The 17,705-nt window shown below is 40.6% G+C and overlaps 1 protein-coding gene across 4 annotated transcripts in view; it reads right to left on the minus strand.

The window, feature by feature from the left end:
* ABL1 (ABL proto-oncogene 1, non-receptor tyrosine kinase) overlaps nt 1-17,705 on the minus strand; it is a 390,453-nt gene that overhangs the window by 25,493 nt on the left and 347,255 nt on the right. The gene's annotated exons all lie outside the window — the stretch shown is intronic.

Consider the following 17,705-nt stretch of genomic DNA (forward strand, 5'->3'; position numbering starts at 1 on the left):
CTCACTGCACCGTACATTGCCTGGCAGACCCCTTTTGTGCCAAGCCCTCTACAACTTCCAGAATGCTACAAGACCAGTGCCAGTGCCTCAGCTTCTTTTCAGATGCCAGCTTTCCCAACACAGAGATCTCAATCCTCCACAGTGCTTTCTATACAACCACTCTCTGATCCCTCTGAACTCCAGCCTGATACATCCACCACGGCTCCCTCGTCTCCCTCAATTGCTTGCTCTCCTCACAGCCGGGGTTCACACAGGAGCTGTGTGGGAAAAGGCATGTGATTTGGATAAGATGCATAATCCTGTTCAAATCACATGCGATTCTTTTCAGTGTGATTTGAGCCCCTTCATTTTGTATAGGCTAAAATCGCACTGCACCGCAGGTATCGGACCATTCATTACAGTACAAGTACTTGTGCAAATGCTTAGTATCAGCGCCAATACCAGTATCAGTGCAACACTAACTAAATACAAAACTTTTTTTTTAGTTTTGGATAGAGTGGAGAGGGATTAGAACACCTGTCAGTTGTTATTGCTGTCTGTGCCCCTGTTAGGGAGATTAATTCTCTCTATTTGTCCCATTTACCGTGATCATTGAAAGTGAAATTTGGGGGATTCCCCAAAAAAGTAATAGAAGCAAAATCTTTCAATAGGGACCTGGAGGTCCCCAAAGGATTCCTTTAATTTTCAGGGCTATCCTCTCACTTTCTGCTTTGGCTATGGCAAAGGAAGTGAAGGGTAAACTCCCCAATGGGACACAGATGGCAAAAAAAATAAACTCCATCCAAAATTAAAACGTTTTGCCTATAGTTCACATATGAGCACGCAGCGGCTCACAGCAGGAGTCCGGTGCATCCTCGTTCACTGTTTCAGTTCCCATCTCAGCACAAATTTTTGGCTGATTTCGGACCTGAAATGGACCAAAAGACATATAGGGCTCCTGTGCAAATCGCACCGGAGCCACTGCGGAGATATGTGAACCGGCTCCATAGAGAGCCGGTCACAATCTCCTGCTGTGCAAACCCAGCCTGAAAGTAGATTTTTTTTTGTTTTATATTGGCCCTGGAAAGCTTACAATCTCTGTTTGGTTTTTATTTTGGTGACCCTGAGATTTCTCCTTACTTCCTGTCCCAGAGAAATGGCAAGCAGTCAGAGTGGGAAAATGAAAATGGGGAAAACGAGGAGAAGTTCCACCAATGACAGCTGCCACTGGAATATGACTCCTTACTGGATAATTTCCGCTCTTGTGCCGGGTTGCAATTGAAACATTAACAACTCCCTTTTAACTTCCCATCCTTACAACAGTAGCCACCATGACAAATGCAGAGGCTGAATCTGCCCTCAAAGCACACACAGTGAGCAATAAAACCCTAACATTGGTCTTTACCCTTCACCCAAAACTAAAACCAAGTTGGAGTTGTACTATAAGCCCACCTCCCAAAATGTTTTCAGTAACTATTTTATTGGAAAAAGAAACTCTAGTGGCAATAGTGGAGATTGTGAAGAACCAAATACACACATAAATAACTAGAAAAGCTAAATAATTGTGTCGCAGATCCTCCTACTTTGCAGCAAACGTGACCTAAGGCTGCTTCCACACTTGTGTGCACCACAGGGTACATGCCTATTCACTTTTAATGGCAAAGTGTATAAATGTTCAAAACAAACGTACCCAGCCCTCAGCGCACTGCAATACATGCCATGAAAGACACAAGTGTTGCTTTGCAGTGCAATAAAAAAAAAAGAAGCCTTGTTTTTTGGTTCTGTGGATTCATATTGAGGGTCCATAAAAAATGAACGGATCTGCTCAAGACAACTGAGGTGTCAAAAAACACACATGAATGTGCATTGAAGAGTGAATGGGACATCTGGGGCCAAACATTTTATTGCAGTAATGATTTACACAGGTTATCCTCGAAAGACTTTACCAACAATATCTGATTTAGCACACACTACAGCGGAAAAAAAATTCTTATGTGTTGATCAGATCCAGGTGTCTCAGAAACATAACTAGACATCTTAAATAGAAGCAACTGGTAAGCAGATTATCTGAGAATATAAAAAGTTATGTATAATTACAGTATCTACAGCATGACTTTGTAAACAGCAATATCTAGCCGTTATAAGCAAAGTTTCCACTTCTTATGAGAGGTCATGGTTTCTTATTTTACAACCTGTGAAAACGTTTTTTTTCCTCCTTGGTTTAGTTCATTGCTTTAATTAAATTGCACGTACACTATATAAAACAGCATAGCATTTGACATTGCCAGGTCGTAGTCTGGAGATATTGTTAATTAAGCGACAATTAACCAATTATTTTGTCCTCTAAACCACAGAGCAGGAACATTTATGCCCTCTCCTATTCTCCTGACTTACAGATGGGAAGAGATGAGACTAAGACAGGTCATAGAAGGTGCGATTTTTTTTCATGCAAACACAGGTTGCAGGAAAGAAAAGTCACTAGATTTCCCCATCAACAGTGTCAAACTTTTGTTTTCTTCTAGCGGGGGGGGTGGGGGTGGGGGGGGTGGCGGGACAATTTGTGTGGATCGACTTGGGTATCCAGCCTGCCCGTAGATAGTTCGAATCTCAACCAGTCCCTGCTGAACCAGCCAAGATTCTGACTATCTATGGCTGACTTAAGGCTGGGTACAGGACTAATATCAACATATCAACATTCAGTGTGTACAGCTGTCTTTCCGACAGAAGCCGGTCCAATGAAAACCAGCATCCGATCAGCGCTTGCAGCCACTGGCTGTGAGCACTGGTCAGTGTATTCTGGCGGAGGGGGGTGGGGGGTGGTCCCCCTGTCAGAACAGAAAGACACAGTGAGGGAGATCGCTGCACTAACATCGCTTGTGTTAAAATATCGATCTCTCCGTTTTTTCCGTTCAGCCTGCTGGGTTGAATGTAAAAAAACTTTACATGTTTACCAGGTTTATTTATTTTTTATTTTAGGTACTTATATAGCGCCGTCAATTTACACAGCGCTTTACATATACATTGTACATTCACATCAGTCCCTACACCCTCAAGGAGCTTACAATCTAAGGTCCCTAACTCACATTCATACATACTAGGGTCAATTTAGACAGGATCCAATTAACCTCCCAGCATGTCTTTGGAGTGTGGGAGGAAACCCACGCAGACACAGGGAGAACATGCAAACTCCAGGCAGGTAGTGTCGTAGTTGGGATTTGAACCAGCGACCCTAGTGCTGCTAGGCAAAAGTGCTATCCACTACACCACTGTGTAGGTTTATGACTAGCATCAGTCTCTTACTATTGTTATAAAGAAGCAGGAGTACAAAGTTCAGCAGGGACCAGCCGAGCCTCGATACGTCTATGGGCAGGCTGGTTGTACTTTAGTCCATCGGCTTCAGTACAACAAGCCTGTCTGATTTTTTTTTTCTATGCAAGCACTGCCGGTGGCTCTAGCCGCCAGCATTGATCATGCTATTCTGCCAGCAGGAAAGGCTCTTCGCCGGCATTACACAATAGCCCTGCGGGAGGGATTCCCCCATCAATGCTGACTGTATTGATGGGAGAAATCAAGCAATTTTCTTTCCTTCTGCCTGTGGTGGAAGGAAAGAAAATTGCATATTCTGTAGATTGCTTTACAAATGAGAAGAGACTAAAGACTGCCATTGATCGAATCTCAGCCAAGATTCGATCCATCCATGGACAGGCTGGTTGTACCCAAGTAGAGTTGGTAAATGTTCCCCATGACTAATGGGGCAGAGTGAAACACATTGGGGGCGTGGCCTGGCGGGAGCCCAGGCTTAGGTTGTCTCTCTCTTGCCACCATAGGACTCCTTGGATGTGCGGCACCAGGGATCTTTCCTCTCTTCCTACACGTGATTAATGCCGGTGACTAAAGCCACTAGCAGTAATCATTGTGATCTTCTGGCTGGGAAGGCTCCATTCAACCCATCCCTCATCAGCAGAACACAATAGCGCTGCGAGAGGGATTCCCCCATCAACACGGACTTTGTTGATGGGGAATAGAATGATTTTACTTCCTTCCACCCAATTTAGTGAGCGCCGATAGAAAAGCTATCTCTATACTTCCAGCACTCTGTCACCCGGGCAACAGGTGTCCTACACAGCAGCCGTAGTGTCATTTTCACCTGCAGAGCCTGCCACTCTCCCCTTGCCCAATCACAGAACACTTTGCATTCTGTGAACCCAATTACAAATACCAAAGCTTTCAAGGAATGGGCAGGAGAGGGGGGGGGGCAAGCAAAGCAGCTGCTGTGTTAGGAGAACCACGTCTCTCCTCTCGCAGCAACAAAGCCTAGTGAATACTCCCCACTGCACTATTTTATTCTGACAGCAGGGAGACTCCCCCACTGTCAGAGTACACAAATCAGTGCTGCAGTGCTTGAGTGGCTTGTTTTCAGACAGAGAGGTAAAACAGAAGTTGATTGGGAGATCGACTTCTGTGTAACCACAGTGGTCACATATTGTTCAAAATTCAGCCGTTCCCTGCTGAACCGGCTGAATTTCCATCCATGTATGGTCAGCTTTAATCCATCTAAATCTGCTAGTCCATTAGACTATGAACACTATCTTCTCCCCTAGATTGAAAATGCTGCTGTCCAAAGGTGTCTATTTTACTACTTCGTCCAGAATGCAGACACCCTAAAGCTGCCCATACATTAAGACCCCTTTCACACGGAGGCGGTTTTCAGTGTGAAATAAGGCCTAAAAACCGCATCCTATTCATTTCAGTGTGTCTTTTGACACTGGGGCGGTGCACTTGCAGGATGTTAGGAAAAGTCCTGCAAGCAGCATCTTTGGGGCTGTTTGGAAGCGCTGTATACAGCGCTCCCAAAACACCCTGTCCAATGAAATGAATGGGCAACACTTCCAAAGTGCCTGAAAAGCCCTTCCGAAACACTAACACGGGAGCTTTTAACCCCTTCTTTGGGGTTAAAAGTGCCTCGCAAGCAGCCGAAAAGCTCTGCATAAAAAGCGCTAAAGTGCTGCTAAAACGAGCGGCGCTTTAGTGCTAATGCGGCCACAGCTCAGAGTGCAAGGTGTCTTAGGTGTTTTCATTCAACCACTAGGCTGAACAATAAACTGACCCAATTTTTCCCATCCACACATTCCAGGTGGATGAGGGAATCCTCACTGCTTTGTCTTTGCTTTCTGACAGTAGGGAGGCTTCCCCACCATCAGAATAAACATATTCGCTACAGCCTGTAGCACCAATCGTGCAGCTAAAAACTGACAGGGAGGTTGAACAGAAGACGATGATCGGTAGATGGACTTATGTTCAACCACAGTGGCCATATATGAATCGAAATTTGGTCCATCCCTGCTCAGTTGGCCAAATTTTGATCCATGTATGGCCGGTTTTAGACAGGAAAGTTAGCTATTGGTTGGATCACCAAGTGAAAATTGAAAATAAGCCTAAAAAAAAACAAAACAAAAAAAAAAACGGAATGCAGCCACCACATTTAATAAATGCTATGTTGTTAAATGTTAAATCTTTGTGTTTGGGTAGAGTAATACCACTGTAAGAAGATTCTAATGCCGCGTACACACGGTCGGACTTTTCAGCTACAAAAGTCCGACAGCCTGTCCGACAGACTTTCGACAGACTTTCTTACACTTGATCACATCAAAGTCCGACGGATTTGTACGTGATGACGTACACCAGACTAAAATAATGTAGTTGATAGCCAGTAGCCAATAGCAGCCCTAGCGTGGGTTTTTGTCCGTCGGACTAGCATACAGGCGAGCGGATTTCTGGATCCGGCAGAGTTACGACGTAAAGATTTGAAGCATGTTCCAAATCTAAAGTCCGTCAGAATTGCGACTGGAAAAGTCCGCTGACGGTCTGGTGAAGCCCACACACGATCGGATTGTCCGCCGGATTTGGTCCGTCGGACAAGTCCGGTCGAAAAGTCCGACCGTGTGTACGTGGCATGACTGCAGGTTACTCGGTAACTAATGAAACATTGGGCTTCTCTATCTCTGAACTGAATAAAAAATAGTTCGCCATTTCATACTCTAATCAACTGCAATTGATTTTAATACGATATTTATTTTCACCTCAGTTACAACTTGCTTTCTACATGTACTTCAGTGAGGTTGCATGGCATTTTTCAGGGTGGATTTTTTAGGTGGTGAAAACAGTGGACCATGCCAGTGTTGAAACGGCCACTGTAGATTCCATAGGAAGCCCATACGACAAGGTGGCATTGCAGGAGCACATTTGGGAGACAGGGATGGAATGTTGTCAGCATATAACAGGAAGTGCCTGAACAAGGACTGTCATGGAAGGCTGCTGTGTATTGTATTAATTGAACTTATTTGAAGGTTACAATCATTTTTAAATTGTAAGCTCTAACAAGCAGCGCCCCCTGATCCCTCTGGTATTGAATTGTATTGTAACAATACTGTCTGTCCTCTCGCTGTAAAACGCTGCACAAACTGTTGGCACTAAATAAAGCCTGTATAATCATAATAATAATTTAGGGATTGTGTTTACATATATTGTACTGAAAGATAATGCCAAATGAGCATGTCCTCAAGAGGATGTCACAATTAAGCCTTCCCCAAAACAGCTGGTTTCCCATCGGCATACCCAATAAAAACAACATATAAAAAAAGGTTCAGGAGAAAAGTGGTTCTGTATAATGGTCACAAAATATTAAATAACCATTACTAAATATGTGTTTCTATGGCATTGGAAGCACAGGCAGCATAGTAAATTTGCACTTATTAACACGGTACACACACACAACCACGGAGGCTAGGAAGACAGGTGGCCTTTTGGGGCTCCTGTCTAAATTAGCATGTCCTCACAGGGGCCAGGGTCCCTCATTACATTGCTAGGAGCTGTAATCCAAATGCAAGGAATGTGTAAGAGAGCAAGCTAATTGCCGGCCAGTTAAAGGTCGCTATCTGGAGAGTTTCAAGACACATGTTTACACGGCAATGGAGAATTAAAACCTGCAACCAAGCACCCGTTAACGAGGAAAAAGATGTGGAATGAAAGCAACAGGGCACCTACCTATATATACTGTTTTTATAGAGAAAATCAACCGCACAGGAAACACTTACCTTGCCTTACATTTCTTGAGAACAGTGAAATTAAAAAAAAAAAAAAATTAAAAAGGCACATTAAAAAGCCATAGCCACAAAAAAGCAACAATTTTGTCAGTACTGTTTTTTTTTTTTCAACAGATCTGAACACAGTTTGAGTGTTTTCTATGTACACAGCGTATAAAGATCAGTAAAACGTGCTGTGTTCAGATGGAAAAAATAAATAAAGATCTGAGATCAGCAAGTACGTTAATTAAATGCTATCCTTACACCAGCCTGTCTCAGCAAGATACTGAATAGATGATCAGTAATTTTATTGCGGCCATGTCCATGTACCCTCAAAGTTATCCAGAAAGAACTGCGCTATAGTCAGAAAGCCACCTCAGATCTCCTTACATGTAGGGTAGGTGTGTTTGTCTTAGAAGACAACTTCAGTTTTTAGTTTAGTTATCACTTAAATCTTCTCTTGCCCGGTCAGTTTAACCCACCTACCGAAAAACCTTCAGCCCTGCTCAAGTTTTTCACTGTGCAGCCCTACCTGATGCCACACTTCCTTTACGTAAAGATGTCCCGGGCTGTTTTCCCAGCACCATGCATGCATAGTACTTGCCCCCCATTCATTCCTATGGTCTGTATGCATGGCGGCCCTACTCATCCAAAGGAAGATGGACCCAGTCATAGGAATGAATAAAGCAAGCGGCACCTTTCTGGTAAAATCCAAGACAAAAGATGTTTGTGCTTAAGTTAGTCTTTAATAATTGGCTATAGCTCAGTAATTTGGCAGCTAAATAGCAATGCACTGTAGAAAACCACTAAAATCCACTCAGACTTTAGGCGGCCCATATACATGGGTCAAATTCTGAAAGAATTTTCTTTTAAAAACCTTATATAAGAATATTAGTTTGAATTTGGCACCATTAGTGGGCCCCAGCAATGTCCGATTTTCATGTGGCCATCAAATTTGAGTGATTGGGTATATTGGAATTTTTTTGAAAAACAAAAAATGTTTTAACCAATGATGGGAGAATCATGTGACAAATATAATTGAAAGAAATGCACATGAGCGCAAGAAAATAGAAAGGCTTGGTTGGTCAAATTTGGTGAAATAGAAGGCTTGGTTGGTCAAATTTTGGAATCAATGGGCGCATCATTGGATCACAAAACACATGAAATTTCAGATTTTTTTAAAAGAACATTTGTTCAAAATTCAACCCTTTTATTGGCCTGCATTCAGGTGAGTTTTTGTAATTTGTTGTAGCCAGATTGAGCATGTTTCTGACTGTTGCATAGCTTCCAACAGTCTATCTTTTGGAACCAAATCCTGCTGTCCCTTTGTACAGACCTATTACAGAACTATTTAAAGCTGAATTCCAGGAATTCAGCCACTTTGTAAAAAGTGATGGTATGCTGTTAAGTCCAAGGAGGTACATGACATCTCCTGGGCTTATCTTTATTAATCATATTGGACAGATTTATTAATCTGCTAAAGCATACACTGACACTCAGGACTGTGAGAGAGGCACACACAGCAGCTATGCCTGCCTCTCCCCTCTGCTGCCCATTTAGAGAAGCCTTTGTAATTTGTGAATGAGTTCACATAATACAAAGGCTTCTGTGATTGGGCAGGAGGAGGGGATGGGCAGGCATTGCAGCTGCACAGACTCTAAAGTTGAAGATGCTTAGACCTGAAGCATCAGCATCGGGCTTCCGTAAATATAGATATCTTCCAGGAGTGCAATAAAACAGGCAGATGTAAATAATTGTGATATGCCCCTCCTTGGACTTAAGTCATAGGGTGCCTTCACTTATTACAAAGGAGCTCAATTCCTGGAATTCAGCTTTCACTGCATGCAGTTCCCTGTTGTCAAACTCTTCACAAAGCACAGCCACAGTTACGTCACAGCCTGTGCTTTGTGAATGCCTAAGCAGAGGGTGGAGGCACAACACTGGTGACAAAATGAACGACCTGGCAGAACGTACAACCCGTGTCACTTCCTGTGACATGGGATCAGCTGGAGCTCCAAACTGCGCGCAACGAGTCACACATCCCTTCAGTGGCTAACGTCAGTGCACGGAGGAATTTGTCTGGCAAAATGCTCGACTGATTACTGCGCATGTGCACGGCCATCTTGCACTCAACCTCATCACAACTACAGTAAGCAGGCGGGGCAGCGGACATGTTGCTACACCAAATGCGGTTTTGAATTAGCAAACTAATTTCAGCAATTGAGTGAGCTTATCTACATAAATATATATTTATGTAGAAAAGCTCTCTCGATTAATGTAGTTAAGATGAGGTTGAGTGTAAGGTGTATCCGTACAGTGCACGCAGGCACACTTACTTTGTTTCTAATGGAGGATTTTTAACATAAATATCGCAAGTTGTAGTTGATTTTTCCCGTGCACATGCGCAGTTGTCAGTCGAGCATTCTGCCAGACAAATTCCTGTGTGTAATGACGTCAGAGACTAAAGGCGTGTATGACGCGTTGTGCAGGCGATACAGCTGATTAGACATCACAGGAAATGACATGGGTTGCAGATTCTGCCAGGTTGGTCCTTTTGTCAGAACACTGGAACAGACACTTTACCAATGAGACTGGGAGTGGGAATTCCCATTGTACACCGCCACTCAGTGGTGCCTTTAGACAAATATTATGACACAGGCTAGGTCAAGGGGCTCTGGACTCTAGTATTGATGGTATCAGTTTGAAGCAAATCTAAGATCATTCAAAGTTCACTGATCGGTATATCTGATGTGCAGTTGTCCTCCTCTGGACCTGCATTTGACCTGATTTAAGCTGGTTTTGCATTCCTAAATACGAATGCAAATCCTACTTGATGCACACAAAAGCCCATTGACACAGACCCTTAGGCCTTGCTTGCACTGCTCCAAGCTTAATCTGCAAAGGCAGTGGGGATGGTGGTGTACATATTCTTCAGCGCAAACCCATTCAGATCTTGACCCATTTACCTGAATGGGGCGGTTCCCCAACCACATGCAATGTGCTGCAGGCTGCTGGTGCTGATTTTTTTTAACTGATTTTTATTGCCATATTTATAAAAAATGTCACCAATGCAAAAATACATAGTTGAATACATACATTTCAGGAAAAGGAGAAATATTCCATAAGTACATTCACAGGTTAGCCTATCGACATACAGTATGTTTCTTTTGTTATCACAACCCATAAAAGGAGAGGCAGAAATATGTCTAACCTTCTAAAATAAAAAAAAAATGACAAAAAAAAGAGAATAAGGAAGGCAACGTCCTTCCTTTAAAACCTATTAGAGATCACAACCGGCCCATTCCTCACATTATACACTATATTACCAAAAGTATTACTTTTTTTTTTTTTATCAGAAAAGTATATTATTGTGTAAAAAATTAAAGCAGGTACAAACAGAGGAAAAAAATCTCTGAAACTAAAAAGCATAAAGTTATCATAGACATAACATAAGAAAGGTACCATTTGAAAAGTTATACCTTGTGTTCGAATGATAAATCTGCACAATAAGTATAATACCAAACAATTTACCAGACTTGGAACTAAAGACAACACAGAAAACAGAACAAACATCCCCCGAAGTGTATACTAGCCATTAATATAAAAGAAAAAGAAAGCATCCTGTACAAACAAGTTGAGTCCCAAAACAGTATCCAGTGTGTTCTAATTAAAGATCCCTATTCCTACACAGGCCTTTAGAGCTGTAGCCAGAGCATTCCTGTTTTCTCAACTAGACCTGGAGCAGTCTGGTATGAACAAGTTGAGGAGGGGCTACTTCTAGGTTCTCCAACCTTTCCTGCCAGATTTTGGTAAATTTACCAGACACATTTCTGTGCTGATACGCAATCTTTTCCCGAACGAGTATTGCATTCACCTTGTTATATCCATTGATTAGATGTGGGGGCTTGGGGGGACAGCCAAAACCGTGTGATCAATGTTCTAGCTAGATAAAGCAATCTAGTTAAAGCAATATATAGGCCACCCAACAGTGACCGGATATAATGGCAACTGTAGATGATAATTATTATTAATGGTCATAATAATCTCGTGCCAATAGCATACCAATTTAGGGCACGTCCAGAGTAGATAAATCACAGTACCTTGATGCATGTGAACTTTAATGGCATCCCAGTCTTAGTCCTTAGGGTTCAATAATAAGTTGACCCACCCTACCGTGTTGCAGCTATAACAGCTTCAACTCTTCTGGGAAGACTGTCCATGAGGTTTAGGAGTGTGTCTACGAGAATGTTTGGTCAGGTCAAGCGCTGATGTGGACGAGAAGGCTTGGCCCTGCAGTCTACTTCATCCCAAAGGTGTTCTATCAGGTTAAGGTCAACTCTGTGCAGGTCAGTCAAGTTCCTCCACCCCAAACTCACTAATCCATGTCTTTATGGATCTTGCTTTGTGCACTGGTCCAAATCATTTGGTGAAGGGGGAACTATGGTGTGGGGTTGTTCTTCAGGGATTGGGCTTGGCCCCTTTGTTCCAGTGAAGTGAACTCTTAAAACGTCAGCATACCAAGACATTTTGGACAATTTCATGCTCCCAACTTTGCTGTTTGGGGATGGCACAAACAAGGTTCATAAATACATGGATGAGCAAGTTTGGGGTGGAGGAACTTGACTGGCTTGCACAGAATTCTGTCCTTAACCTCCCTGGCGGTATGATTATTTCGGATTTTAGGTGCTGAAAGCGGTACAATTATTTTGCATGGAAATCTGGCGTTTTATATTGTAGGCCTGTAATTCTTAACAATAACATACTTAAATCTGTCCACCAAGAGTCTAGTAGATATCCCGGGTATGATGAAGTTTGAAAAACAAAAACAAATAATATAATAAATAATTAAAAAAAATAATAATATAATAATAAAATAAATTTCCCCATGATTCACTATCGCTCAATTCTGCAAGTGTTCTAATTTACTATCACTGTTTTCTAGCTGGTCTAAAGCCACTTTTGATGTAAAGGGACACTTTTTGGTTGCTATGGACAATCTCCAGTTTTCAGGCAGAAAGAACAGTATATATAATATAAAACTACATGCAGGGCATTGGACAAAGCACTGGGGATAAAAGGGATGTGAAATAATTTCATACAGTATTGTAATCTAAGATTACAGTGCTGTATGTGTTATGATTATTATTTTTTTTTAATTTGCCACCAGCCTCCGCCCCCGTGCGTCGCAACATTGCAGGGAACGAAGCCTGGCACAGACAGGCTTCGGGAAGAGGACGGAGCCCGCAGACACAGCGGGGGACATTGCAGGATCCTGGGGACAAGGTAAGTAACACCGCACCAGGATCCTGCAATGTAATCCCAAGTGTGGCTCGGGGTTACCTCTAATGGTGCTGAAATTTAACCCCGAGCCACACTCGGGTAACCCGATATAACACCTTTGGGATGAATTAGAGGTGGCGACTGTGAGCCAAAAGACCGATGGAGCATACACACGGTCGCATTTTCCAACAAAAAGCTCTCATCTGAGTTTTGCTGGTGGCATTTCCGATCATGTGTATGCGGCATAAGTAAAAACTCTTGTGATATTTAACAGCAGTACAATATACATGGAATGCTCCAGCTTAATCATGCTATAAGCTCAAACAGCGTCCTCACTGATGTTAATATGTCTCAAAGCAAAATATCTGCATGATTGAGCACTGAATGAAGTTAGTTACTGGGTAGCAAAGCTAATCCTAGTCACTGACTCACAAGAAATAACATATGGCACCTGAGTCAGGAATTGCTGCTTCCTTCAGAACCGAATAACACAGGTGTTGGGCCTCGTGACACGAGTCCCATTAAGCAGGCACCACTTGAAAGCCCGACTGCTATAACAAACTGTTGCTCTCTTATTCTCCAGACGAGCAACAAGTATCATGGAGGGAGAAAGCACAATGTGGAGTTCTCCCTGCAGCGCTGACATTTAATAAACTCCAATTTCAATGGGAAGACACATAAGATGCCAGGGCGTCATATGGCTGTACCTCTCGCCTGCTTGTCTAAGAAGACACTTCTCTTTATTTCCAATGAAAGGCCTTTCGGTGAGAGCCAGCCTGCTGTGAGTCAGCTCTTAGCTATGCCAGGTCTTTCTATTGTTCCACACAAATCAACAAGGAAAATTGATTCAGCACTTAAGTGTTTGAATGGTTGTATTAATATGAGAAATTTTGGGAAAGGTAAGCTATGATGTAGTAATTACACTTTTTGGTAAGTTAACATTTATTTTGCCTGAGAAAAAAATTTTTTAATGGACTATGTACATGGTTAAAAGCCACTAGTACAAAAGTTATTTTCGCCCTGTATGTTAGAACAAATGGATTTTTAATAACAGGCTTTAAATCTTCAATTTTGTTAAGGAGCCAGGATTTTAGCAAACTTCACCATAGGTTTTTGCCCAATTCTGCTTTGTGGATACTAAGGTATATATAGTGTAGGGCTGCAACTAACGATTATTTTCATAATCGATTAGTTGGCTGATTATGTTTCGATTAATCGGTTAATAACCTTAAATAAGGTGTGGTATATAATTTAGTTAATATGTAAAGTTTAAAAAAAAGGCAATTTATTCTTAAATATCTATATGCAGTGGTAAATATAAATAACCAACTATATGGTTAGGGAGCACAATTTCAAATCCACTCTGAGAATAACAGACAGAAGAGATATACTGTATATACTATTAGAGGAGATAAACTGTATATACTATTAGAGGAGATATACTGTGTATATACTATTAGAGGAGAGATATACTGTATATACTATTAGAGGAGAGATATACTGTATATACTATTAGAGGAGATATACTGTATATACTATTAGAGGTTGAATCTGGTAAATATGATCAGACTCAGATCTTTTTTTAAAGAAGAAAAAAAGTTAAAGACTGTTTTGCAGATTTTCAAACAGAACTGTAATATATTATATGCTGGCCATACAAAAACAATGTCTTCCTTAAAAAAAAAAATGTAATTTTAAGAATGTTCGTTCGATTTTCGAATCATTAGTGGGGTCAAATCGATGTTCGTTTTCAACCAAAGTGACAGGAAAATTTAGAAATAATAGAAAACTGCTTGGTCAAAGGAATTTTCAGACAATGTATGTGGTTTTCGTTCAGAAATTACATTCATTTTAAAACAGAATGTTAAAAGCAAGTGAAAATGTCAAACATTCTTTCATTCAGCGAATGTACAAAGATTTTTCATATGAATATTCTCATCTGAAAATTGATCGGTGTGGCCAGCATAAGGCTCGGTACACACCTATGCAGTTTGCTTTTTGATCTGTTTCTACACTGCTTTTTGCTGTATGTTAAGTACAGTATAGCGTGCGCCAATAGCAAGGTAAAGAAAACTTCTGCCTTTAAAACCACTCACTTTCTGCCCAGGACTACATGTCCCATGAGGCATTGCTCCTCACACATTCACAAGTTCTCAGGCACTTACTGACATGTATGGATGGTGTACTGAGCTCTAGGTGTGCTGCACTGTATTTCCTGATATGTAAACAAATAATGCATTCTGTATGCAGGCCAATTAATCGGCTGGCCGATTAATCGATTATGAAAATAGTAATCGATTCATTTCATAATCGATTAGTTGTTGATTAATCGATTCGTTGTTTCAGCCCTAATATAGTGAACATCCTAAAAGGCGATAGGTAGCCACCCAGGTTATCGCCACAAATTAAATTATCATAAAGGCATTCTGTAAGTTGGGATTATCTGGACTCTTAAAGCTGGCCATACACTAGCAGGTTTTTAAAAGAACTTTCGTATGGAAATTCTTATCAGTACATTCAATGACTCGATGAATGTCATTCGAAAGTACTTAAAGAAGAGTTGCCTGTGGACGTCACAGAGCCAGTCTGGGCAAGACTGCAACAATATGGTTGAGATCCACCCACAACCCTGCACCAGCACCTGGCTCAGCCTTTCAGCGAGCCGCTGAGAGCCTGACCTATCCGCTCCAGCCCCCTCCACAGCCTATCGTTTCGGTGAGCACAGGGGGCAGAGCAGAGACCCGGCGACAGTCAGCAGTTCTCTGCTCACAGAGCTCTGAGAACCGAGCGATCAGCGGTCTTTGATCGCTCAGTTCTCATTTTTAAAGCAGGCGGGGGACCGATGCTCCATTCACCTAGGTAAGTATGATTTTTAAAAAAATATAAATTTAGAAAAAAGCCATACTCCTCTTTTAATTACCTCAATGCTTAACCCCCTTCCTGCCCAGGTCATTTTTAAAATTTTTAGCATTGTCACACTTGACAATGAGTGACAATTACTCAGTCATGCAACATTGTACCCAAATTAAATGTTACATATATATTTTTTATTTTTAGACAGATAGAGCTTTCTTTTGTGGTATTTAATCAAAACGGTTTTTATTTCTTAGTGATATTAAAATAATTTAAAAAAAAATACTGAAAATTCTGACCATCCCCTATGTTTTTCTTTGTTTCTATTATAGATTTTTGCAAATAAATAATCTTTAGGCCAAAATGTATTCTGCTTCATTTCTTTGGTAAAAATAACCCAAATTAGTGCAGATTTTTTAGTCTGTGTGAAAGTTATAGAGTCTACAAACTATGGTATATGTATTGATATTGATCAATCCTATGTACTGATTTCTTGAGGCCCTAATATGCCAGGAAAGTACAAACATCCCCCAAATGACCCATTTTTGGAAAGTAGACAGTCCAAGGTATTTAGAGAGGCATGGCAAGATTTTTTGGAAAATGAAGAAATTAGAATAAGTAATACTAAATACACACTGTTTAATTTACATTCTATTTCCCTATGTGGATGATGGCACAGTAATTATTTAAATATAAAAAAAAATCTAAGTATCTTTTTTCCTAATCGATATACAGCTGTCACATGGCTCAGCTCTTTCCCAGACTGTCTGCAACATAAGCAGGAGGAGCTTCTAGTCCTCTGCTGCTGGTCACATGTTCAAAAAACAAAAAACAAAATAAGCATTTGGAATACAGAGTAAAAAATACATACCAATAAACTGTTTTAAATTATCATAAAAATATATATTTGAAATCAAATTAGGGCTGCAACTAACGATTACTGTCATAATCGATTAGTTGGCCGATTATTGTTTCGATTAATTGGTTAATAACCTTAAAAAAAAGTGTGGTGCATCATTTAGTTAATATGTAAAGTTTTAAAAAAAGGCAATTTATTCTTAAATATCTCTATGCAGTGGTGAATATAAGTAACCAACTATATGGTTAGGGAGCAAAATATCTAATCCACTCTGAGAATAACAGACAGAAGAGATATACTGTATATACTATTAGAGGAGATATACTGTATATACTATTAGGAGAGATATACTGTATATACTATTAGGAGAGATATACTGTATATACTATTAGAGGAGAGATATACTGTATATACTATTAGAGGAGAGATATACTGTATATACTATTAGAGGAGATATACTGTATATACTATTAAAGGGTGAATCTGATAAATATCATCAGACTCAGAGATCTATTTTTTATTTAAAAAAACAAACAATGTCTTCCCCGACAAATGACAAAAAATGTCATTTTAAGAACCTTCGTTCGATTTTCTAATTGTTAGTGGGGTCAAAATCGAATTGTCAAAGGATCTGTGGGAAAAGGTAGTTGAACTGTAAAAAAAAAACAGGAAAGGGATATAAAAAGATATCCAAGGAATTGAGAATGCCAATCAGCAGTGTTCAAACTCTAATCAAGAAGTGGAAAATGAGGGGTTCTGTTGAAACCAAACCACGGTCAGGTAGACCAACTAAATGTATTTATTTAATTTATTTACAGTAGAGATAATTTGCTCTATTTGTACTATAAAGAGCTCATTTTAGTTCTTTTTTTAACCCCATTATGTTACTGGCCGATTAATCGATTATGAAAATAGTAATCGATTAATTTCATAATCGATTCGTTGTCGATTAATCGATTAGTTGTTTCAGCCCTAAATCAAATGTTTCTAAATTTTTGGCAATAATAATGGTGTGGGCAGATTTCTGACAGTCACAGGCTGGGTCATGCCCCTCCAGCCTGTGTCTTAGAGTAAGAGGGAGGTGAAGCTTCCATCAACCTACATGTAATTGTGTTTAGCTGATTATCGGGCATGGAGGAGGGAGGGAGTGGGCTATCATTTACCACTGTGTATACACCCATGTGTGTTACTCACACAATCACATGAGCTATTCAGATGTGATATAGGGAGGAAATGCTCAGCATAGAAACTCAATAAAAACTGAGCATGTGCAGAGTTGCCAACACTGCTCTGCAAAATCCCTACCTGAATTGGGGACTTGAACAGGAGAGGAAGATAGAGAACAGCAGGATCAAACAGCAGAAAACAAAAAAACGAATCTCAGTGACTGAATGAGTATGAACAGCATGTAATATACCATTTATTGATATTTTTTTAATGATGTGGGTTTAGTGACACTAAGTAAAATTTTTTTTTTCTTTTCACAATTTAACAAAGTTATTTCTCACACACAGCATAGGCATACTCAGAATTACACCCCAAAACATAACATATGCGAGACTTTTTCACAGCCTAGTCACACAAAAATCACCAAAATCCAAGGAGCACCTTCAGGCTTTCTAAGGACCTGAATTTAGGCATCTAATTTCCTG

Source organism: Aquarana catesbeiana, linkage group LG09 (genome assembly GCF_042186555.1).
Source record: "Aquarana catesbeiana isolate 2022-GZ linkage group LG09, ASM4218655v1, whole genome shotgun sequence".
Classification (NCBI taxonomy): domain Eukaryota; kingdom Metazoa; phylum Chordata; class Amphibia; order Anura; family Ranidae; genus Aquarana; species Aquarana catesbeiana.